Source organism: Puma concolor, chromosome A2, assembly GCF_028749965.1.
Source record: "Puma concolor isolate L17-30 chromosome A2, mPumCon1.1.hap2, whole genome shotgun sequence".
Lineage (NCBI taxonomy): Eukaryota > Metazoa > Chordata > Mammalia > Carnivora > Felidae > Puma > Puma concolor.
The window spans coordinates 50,983,272-50,992,092 of record NC_141668.1 but is presented as its reverse complement, the minus strand read 5'-3'; positions in this window follow the sequence as shown (position 1 = coordinate 50,992,092).

Sequence of the window (8,821 nt, the reverse complement as noted above, 5' to 3'; positions counted from 1 at the left end):
TCATTTTCCTCCCGTGTAGGATAGACAGGAGCTAGGGCTTGATAGAGATGATGTATAATCTTTCTTTCTCTTTCCTGTAGCTCTCACCAGTGTTAGGGAACTGAACACCTTGTCAGATACTGTCTCCGTCCAGCCTGGGGGAATTCAGTCAAGGAGGATTTTATTCAGCAAATATTTGAGGGTGTGCTATGTGCCGCTGTGCGGTATGTATTTTTAAACTGTGAAAGCAGAATGTCAATGTGTATATTCATGTGTAGGTCATTCCCAAATATAATATTTTGTAAAGGAAGACGAGGAAGAAAGAACTTGGCAGTGAGAGTAAAAAATAGGGGTGTGTATGTGTAGGGGAGAGAAACTGTAGAGTGGGGGAAGAGGAATCAGAAAAAGAAGCATGGATCTTGTTGAGATGGCAAGAAGGTCAGTGAGGATAATTAAATACAGAGGTAATTCCTTTTTAAAGTTAAAAAATTTTAACGGTTATTATTTTTGAGAGAGAGAGAGACACAGAGTGTGGGTGGGGGAAGGGCAGAGAGAGAGGGAGACACAGAATCTGAAGCAGGTTCCAGGCTCTGAGCTGTCAGCACAGAGCCGGAAGCAGGGCTCACCGACCCCGAGATCATGACCTGAGAGGAAGTCGATTGAGCCACCCAGGCACCCCCGGAAGTAGTTCCCTGATGGACAGAAGGTCCTCTCCTGGAGTCCTTGGTGATTTGACAGTGAACGAAAAGTAAAGAATCGCTGAAGTTGAGTAGAAGACCTGTGACTCATGCATCTAATATTCCCAGTTTTCTATTTATATGTTGTTCCAGTAGTTAGACTTCCATTCTTTAGCTAATTCCCCAAACGCTTCACTTTTTGAATGCACCAAACAGGGAACTCAGCTGCTAGGTTGGAACTCTTCAAGCTCCTGGTTGATGGGTATCGGGGCTCAAGGAAGGGGGGGTGGTGGTGGTGGTGGTGAATACTTCACTCAGATTTTTCTTCAGATCAGCAGTAATTGTGGCTCCTACATTTCTCTGCCGACCCTTAGAAAGTCCAGAGAGCAGACTTGTGGTGCTAGGCAGTAAGGTTGAAGAGCTAACATTTATTGAATACTCGTCACGTGCCATTCACTGTTTTATGCTTTCCATGCATTAGATAAAGGTAGTATAAGAGGCAGGATGGACCTGTGTGTCTATTTTTAAGGACTGCAATGCCACTCTGCCTTCCAAAAATTTAATCTCCAATTTCTTTGGTGGACATTCAATGAGCAGTTTAGCCCAATGAATGAATCCATAAATATTTATTAAACACCGACAATATGGCCAATACCAGACTTAGGTTCATACAATGTCTTTGTTCTCCTCCAGTTTGGCACTGATGTGGCTTTGATTGTGTTTGTAACCTATTACAACTAATTTTTACCTTGCTTGAGAAGAAGTCATTAGTGATGCCAACTGTGGCTAGGGTGATTTTATGGTAGGAAATACACTTCCTTGTCAGAGACCCCGGCAAAAGCCAACTCGTATGTTACTTGATTTAGAGCCTGTACATTGTCAGCATCAGTAGTTTCACATTGTACAAAATATAAAATATAAGCATTTTGACATCTATTTATTAAAACATAAACCATTCAGGCAACTCAAAAGCACAGATTCTGGAACCAGGGTTTCTGGGTTCGAATCCCCAGTCTGCCACTGACAGGCTCATATCATTGAAAGTTTCTTAGTCTCCCTGACACATCGTTCCTTCATCTTCGAAATGGAGATGACAATCTTAGGCCTGTTGTAGTTATCCGTTGCTATCACCCCAGAGTTTAGCAGCTTAAATCAATAAACATCATCTCAATTTCTGTGGGTGGAAATCTTTTTACAATTTTAACGGGGTGTCTCTGGCTTAAAGTCAGCCCACTGGGGCTGTGGGCTCATCTAAGGGCTCAACTGGGGCGGGTGGGAGCATCTGCTTCCAACGTCACTGGCGTGGTTGTTGGCAGGATTCTGCTTCTTGCTGGTGGATTGTTTGACTGAAGGCCTTAATTCTTCACTGACTGTTGGTTATGAGCTTATTTCAGTTCCTTGCAGTGTGGACCTCTCCATAGGGTAGCTCACAACATGGCCTCAGGCTTTTCCTCAAATGAATAAGCCAGGCAGCACATGCATACTTGAGAGATAGAGATAGAGATAGAGATAGAGATAGAGATCGAGATCACACTGCCTAGACAGAAACCATAGTCTTTCTGTTACCTAATCTTAGAAGTAACATTCCACTGGGTCACCTGGGTGACTCACTCGGTTGAGCGTCCGACTTCAGCTCAGGTCATGATCTCACAGTTTGTGAGTTCGAGCCCCGTGTCGGGCTCTGTGCTGACAGCTCCCAGCCTGGAGCCTGCTTTGGATTCTGTGTCTCATTCTCTCTCTGTGCCTCCCTCGCTTGTGCTCTGTCTCTCTCTGTCTCTCAAAAGTAAATAAAATGTAAAAAAAAAAAAAATAAATAAATAAAAAAAAAGAAGTGACATTCCACCATTGCTTTTGCCATAATAATATATTGGTTTGAAGTGAGTCACTAGACCCAGCCCACACTTAAAGGGAGGGGATTACACAGGCATCAAAACCAGGAGACAGGGGTCACTGGGGGCTATCTAAGAGACTACTTCCCACAGACCCTATTTCATAGGGTTGTTGTAAGGATTATATGACTTTATATATATAAAGAGCTTAGGACAGCATCTGCTTTGTTTGTTTTTGTTTTGTTTTAAGTTAACTCTATGCCCAGTACGGGGCTTGAACTCACAACTCTGAAATCAAGAGTCACATGCTCTACGAGCTGAGCCAGTCAGGCACAGGATAACACCTGTTTGCTCTGATCATTCTTCTGATACAGCTCACACTCATTTGTTCGTCTAGACTCTCCTATTTCAATTTCTCTCTCTCGATTTTTTTTTTTTTTCTTGCAAAGCTGTGTAAAAGACTGTAGGAAGGGCAGGGCGGAGTAACTGCCACAATGACAAGGGCAAGAGGAAGCAGAGTAGAAAGAAAATAGATGGGACGTTTTGGAAAAACCCCAGGGGAGGGTACCTAGAGATAAGAGGTAACTAGGAGATCCTCGTTAGCTAACTTGTTCCTTACTTTTATTTATTTATTTATTATTTTTTTAAAAAAAAATTTTTTTTTTTCAACGTTTATTTATTTTTGGGACAGAGAGAGACAGAGCATGAACGGGGGAGGGGCAGAGAGAGAGGGAGACACAGAATCGGAAACAGGCTCCAGGCTCTGAGCCATCAGCCCAGAGCCCGACGCGGGGCTCGAACTCACGGACCGCGAGATCGTGACCTGGCTGAAGTCGGACGCCTAACCGACTGCGCCACCCAGGCGCCCCTGTTCCTTACTTTTAAAAGATATTTTTTTCTGCAAGTGAATACTACTTCTATTTGTAATCATGCTCACTGACATTTGTATAGTGGGTTCACCCTTCCGAAACCAAGAGCTGGACAGTTAACTAACTGAGCCACCCAGGCGCCCCTGGGCTCACGCTTTTTAATTAAAAAAATTCCAGGAGTGCCTGGGTGTCTCATTTGGTTGAGTATCCAAGTCTTTGATTTTGGTTCAGGTCGCGATCTCAAGATTTGTGGGTCTGAGCCCTGCGTAGGGCTCTGCGCTGACAGCGTGGAGCCTGCTTGGGATTCTCTCTGTCTGTCTGTCTCTCTCTCTCTGCCCCTCTCCTGCTCATGTGCATGTGCACGCAGTCTCTCTCTCTGTCTCTCAAATTAAATAAATAAACTTTAAAAAAATCCACATTCGCTGTCATCCTTAATTCTTACCACCGCTACCTGAGACAAAAATTATGATTATTATCACTTCAGACATGAGGAAAAAAGCCCAGCATGATAGGTGATTTTACATGGCAACTTGACTGGGCCACAAGGTGCCCAGATATTTGGTTACACATTATTCTGGGTGTATCCGCAAATCGCCCTTCCCGCTGTGGGAGGGTTTCATCCAGTCTGTTGAAGGCCTGATAGAATAAAAGGCTGCTAAGGAAGAATTCTTTCTCTCTGCCTGTCTTCTCCTGCTTTCAGATTTGGACCAGGACTGGGACTTCACACCATTGGCTCTCCTGGGTCTGCACTTCTTAGCCCCCATAATTACGTGAATATATATACTCGGTCTGTTTCTCTGGAGAATCCTGGCACACAGCCAGTCACACAGGTGCAAGGTCACACAGCTAGTAAAAGAGGGGAATCCAGGACTCAAATTCAGATGGTCTCACTCCAGCTCTTGGTCCTCGATGCTACATTCAGCAGCCTCAGCTGCCTAACTTTGTTTTCTCATGAAGTTATAGTCACTAGAGCTGTAGAAGATGATATAGCATGGGTGTCGAGCTGGAGGCAGGGAGGCAATGTGTCAAATACTAGGTTAGGGCTCCTGGCCCTGCCTGACCTAGTTAGTGAAATCAACCTGCCCACAAGCTGACTTAAAAACGGACAACAAAGAGGTCAAGTTGCAGCATCTAAAGGGGCTCAGTCCTGATTCTATAAAGCTGTCGATACTGGGCTACTCAGTTAGGAAGGCGGACCCCAGTAGCAAAAGGACAGCAGATGAAAATGCATTATTATTCAGCCGTCCGAGGTAAAAGATTAAAGCCATGGGACTGGCAAGAGAAACTGGTGTAAGGACAGCAAGACAGATAAGGTTCCGAGACTGGTCGCGGTGGCTTTAAGCACGGAGGGTTTCAGCGTTGGCTGTACGTTAGAAGCACCTTCGGACTTTTCCGAGTCCGAATCTTGGAAGCGGTAGTCTGGACATCCGTGGTTATCAAAGCTCCCCTGGGTGATCCTAAAACCCCCCGAAACTCGGGACCACCGGGGAAGGGAAAGCATAAGCACGTCCTAGCACTATTAGGTACTCAGTAAATGCTATTAATTGTAATTGAACTGAGATTGGGACTAGTAGGAAAGGATCCGGGTCTCTTTATTATCTTTTTTTTTTTTTTAACGTTTTATTTATTTTTGAGTCAGAGAGAGACAGAGCATGAACGGGGAGGGTCAGCAAGAGGGAGACACAGAATCCGAAGCAGGCTCCAGGCTCCGAGCCGGCAACACAGAGCCCGACGCGGGGATGGAACTCACGAACTGTGAGATCATGACCTGAGCCAAAGTCGGACGCTTAACCGACTGAGCCACCCAAGCTCCCCAAAGCTGCATTTCTTAATGACAGTCTGGGAACTTCATTGCAAGTTGACATTCCAGTTGTACTCCTCTGGGATCGGTGACTGAAATTAGTGAAAGGCAAGGTGCTGAGACAAACAGGGCAATCGGGCCCTAGGTATCACCTAGGTGTTACCCCACTAAAGAAGTGTAAAGAAAGACTTACAAGTTCTGCTGGCAAACTCCAAAAGGTAAGCGTACATGTTGACTTCAGTGTTCCTCGGGGGTGGGGGAGAACCTTTGGAGAGCTCTGCCAGTTTCTGTTTTCTCGATGACCAGAACTGGTCAGGTGGCTTTAGGAATCATGGTTGTTGAAGATCAGAGATAAGGTTTGGGGGGTACCAGCGAGTCTGGAAGAAATATGTACAAAAACAGTCCTCCACCTCCAAAGAGAATTTCGAGAATTCCAGGAAACTATAGCACTGCCTGAACAGGGTCTTCTTCTGAACTACTGTGACATCCCTGAAAAGCAGTCAATAATTCTCCTTTCTGCAGGGGAAAGGTTATTATTATGATTTTTTTTAAAGAAATAAATTTACTTCGATATGTACATAGTAGTTCTTGAGGTTCTGGAGACACGGTAAGGATGTCTGTTCTCCGTTGCCATAGCCAGATGCTTGCATTTGCTAGGATGTCTGGATCAGATCAGAGGAGATAGAAAAGAAAGAAAGGGAGGCTTCCATATCACTGCAAATCCCAGCACACGACTCAGGTCGTAAAGCAGGCTGGTGGAAACAGGAAATGCCATTTGGGTCTGGAGACCCACGCCTGATTTGGGCTCATGGTGTAAAGTGTGCATGTCCTTGCTCACTTCGAGGTATCAAGAGGAAAGGTGATGATCACGCTTTTAGAATATACTGACCACTCTACCCCAGGTCTGATACTCTTGGTAAATTAGGATTACCTACCACTTGCGCCTGGCGAAAATCTCACTCTTATTTTATCCACAACAGAGTTTCAGGAAGATGTGACAAAAGGTCCTTTGCTGGTTTCGTTGTGTTTCCCCATCTGTGGAGGAGTCAGGCTTGTGGACAACACAGTGGTAGGAACTTAGATGACTTCGCATGCCTATTGGAGGGTGGACATTTAACAGCTGTTCTGTTTGTATGTCACTGGATCGCCTCTCTCTTGTTGGAGAGAACGGAGTGCGAGGTTTATACAGGCTCTGAGAAGAAGCAGAGGGCAATTCAGGGTTTTATTTGTGGCATGTCCTGGTCTCCTGGACTATTAGCGGAGACGTCTGTGTTGGACGCATAATTTCTTCTTCTTTTTTGTTAATGATCATCTGCTTGTGTATTTATTTATTTAGAGTGTACGCGTGGGAGGGGAGGGGCAGAGAGCGTGGGAAAGAGAGAGAATCCCAAGCAGTCTTTGTGCCGACAGGAGCATTGGGCTCAAATCTCCTGAACTGCGAGATCACGACCCGAGCCGAAATCAAGCCTCAGTCGCTGAACCGAGCCACCCCGGAGCCCCCTAATTGCTTGAACTCTGCATTTCTTTTTTGAAGTAAAATTGCTATTTAACATTAAGTAAGTTCCAAGTGTACAAACTTTGCGTTTCTTATAACGTTCCTGCAGTGAACCGAGGCGGAGAGCCATTTCCCATGACCCCTCTACCCACAATACTACTCAAGAGTACTCTTCAAACTGGACTCTTCACCTTATTAGTATGGGATCCACCAAACTTTTTTTTTTAAACAATTTTTAGCCTTTATTTATTTTTGAGACAGAGAGAGACAGAGCATGAATGGGGGAGGGTCAGAGAGAGGGAGACACAGAATCTGAAACAGGTTCCAGGCTCTGAGCTGTCAGCACAGAGCCGGACGCGGGGCTTGAACTCACGGACTGCGAGATCACGACCTGAGCCGAAGTCGGACGCTTAACCGACTGAGCCACCCAGGCGCTCCTCCACCACACTTTTTAAAGGTTACTAGAAATCTTTCAAGAGTCAGTTTCTGCTGAAGGATAGTTGCGAATTTAACTGTTATTTTAACACAGCCTATGCGTTTCTGGATGTGTGGTATATTTACGTTTGCCTAGGGATGGGATGGCACTTTGCATTAGTGATGGTTCTGAAATGGATTCCTATCTTCAGTGATCGACTGTGGACCCCTTAATTTTTCTCCTTATCTGTGAAGTTAAGTCTCGGTGACATAAAGATTTAGTTTTGTCCTTTTTCTACCATGGAATTTTTAGACATTTTGCCTGAGAGAGTGCCTTGACTTAGTAAGTGTTTGAATGCTTTGTTGATGGACAATCTTATTGGTTAAAGAAAGTTACCTTGGTTATTTGCTAAGATACATGGCTTAGAACAAATTCAGCACCTTATTCCTTTCTCCTTTCAAAGTCAATTATTCCAGTTTCAGGACAAAGCAACACATTGTTGGGAGAAGGGGTATGTGACACAGCCTCATTTAGGGCTTGCTGTAGGCACCCTGCCTTTAATCCTGTTCTTTAGGCGATGTCTCATTTCCGTCACCCTGAGTCAAGAAATACACACAGGGTATGGCCCAAGGACCTCACGGTGCAGTGTGGATGGGGTGAGGATAATTGATTTCCAAAATTTTGCTTATCAGTTACTTGGTACAGTGAAGTATGTCAGTATATATGTTGATTTTGTGAAAGGTGAAAAATTAAGCTTCTTCCGCTGGTTTATTTCAGGGGAAAAGATTTTATCTCAGGGGCTAAAAATGAGCCAAATTAAAATGAATATTCACGTAAGATCATTAAATGGCTTTCAAAGAGTTAGATCTTTTTTTTTTTTTAAGATTTTATTTTTTCTTAAGTAATCTCTACACCGAACGTGAGGATTGAACTTACAACCCTGAGATCCAGAGTCACGTGCTCCACCAACTCAGTCAGCCCGGTGCCCCTCAGAGAGTTATATCTTAAAGAGCACCTTCTCATCTCAAGGATTTTATAAGCACTAGTTGTAAATATATGAAGTTTGATATAAGTTGACTTAATTTTATGTGCTTGGTGGGCACACAAAAAAGCTTTATTAAAAAGAAGTGTGTATTTCTATGTAAGCTCTATGCCCATGGTGGGGCTTGAACTCACCACCTGGAGATCTAGAGTCTCATGCTCTACAGCTGAGCCAGCTGTGCTCACCTCGGCAGCACATATATAACTGAGCCAGGTAGGCAACCCAGGAATTGTGTATTTTCAATTATGCTTTGCTAATGATTTGCATTATAATTTTGGGAATATGTTTTTATATAAATAATTCTGACCTAACATGTACTGGAAATCCAGCTTTAGACTTCTAGTAGTCATGTCAAGTAGTATTCTCTATTCTGTACATTTACTTTTCCTACTGTCTCTCGCTCTTTTTTAATTTTTTTAATGTTTATTTATTTTGAGAGAGAGAGAGAGAGAGAGAAAGAGGCACAGCGTGAGCGGGGGAGGGGCAGACAGAGGGAGACACAGAATCCGAAGCAGGCTCCAGGCTCCAAACTGTCATCACAAAGCCCAATGTGGGGCTCGAACTCACAGAGTGCAAGATCATGACCTGAGCCGAAGTCAGATGCTTAAACAACTGAGCCACTCAGGCGCTCCCCCTTACTGTCTTTTTAAAGAAGCTCGTCAAGCAAAACAATCAACCTATATGATTTTCAATTCGCATTGAATACAACATCAG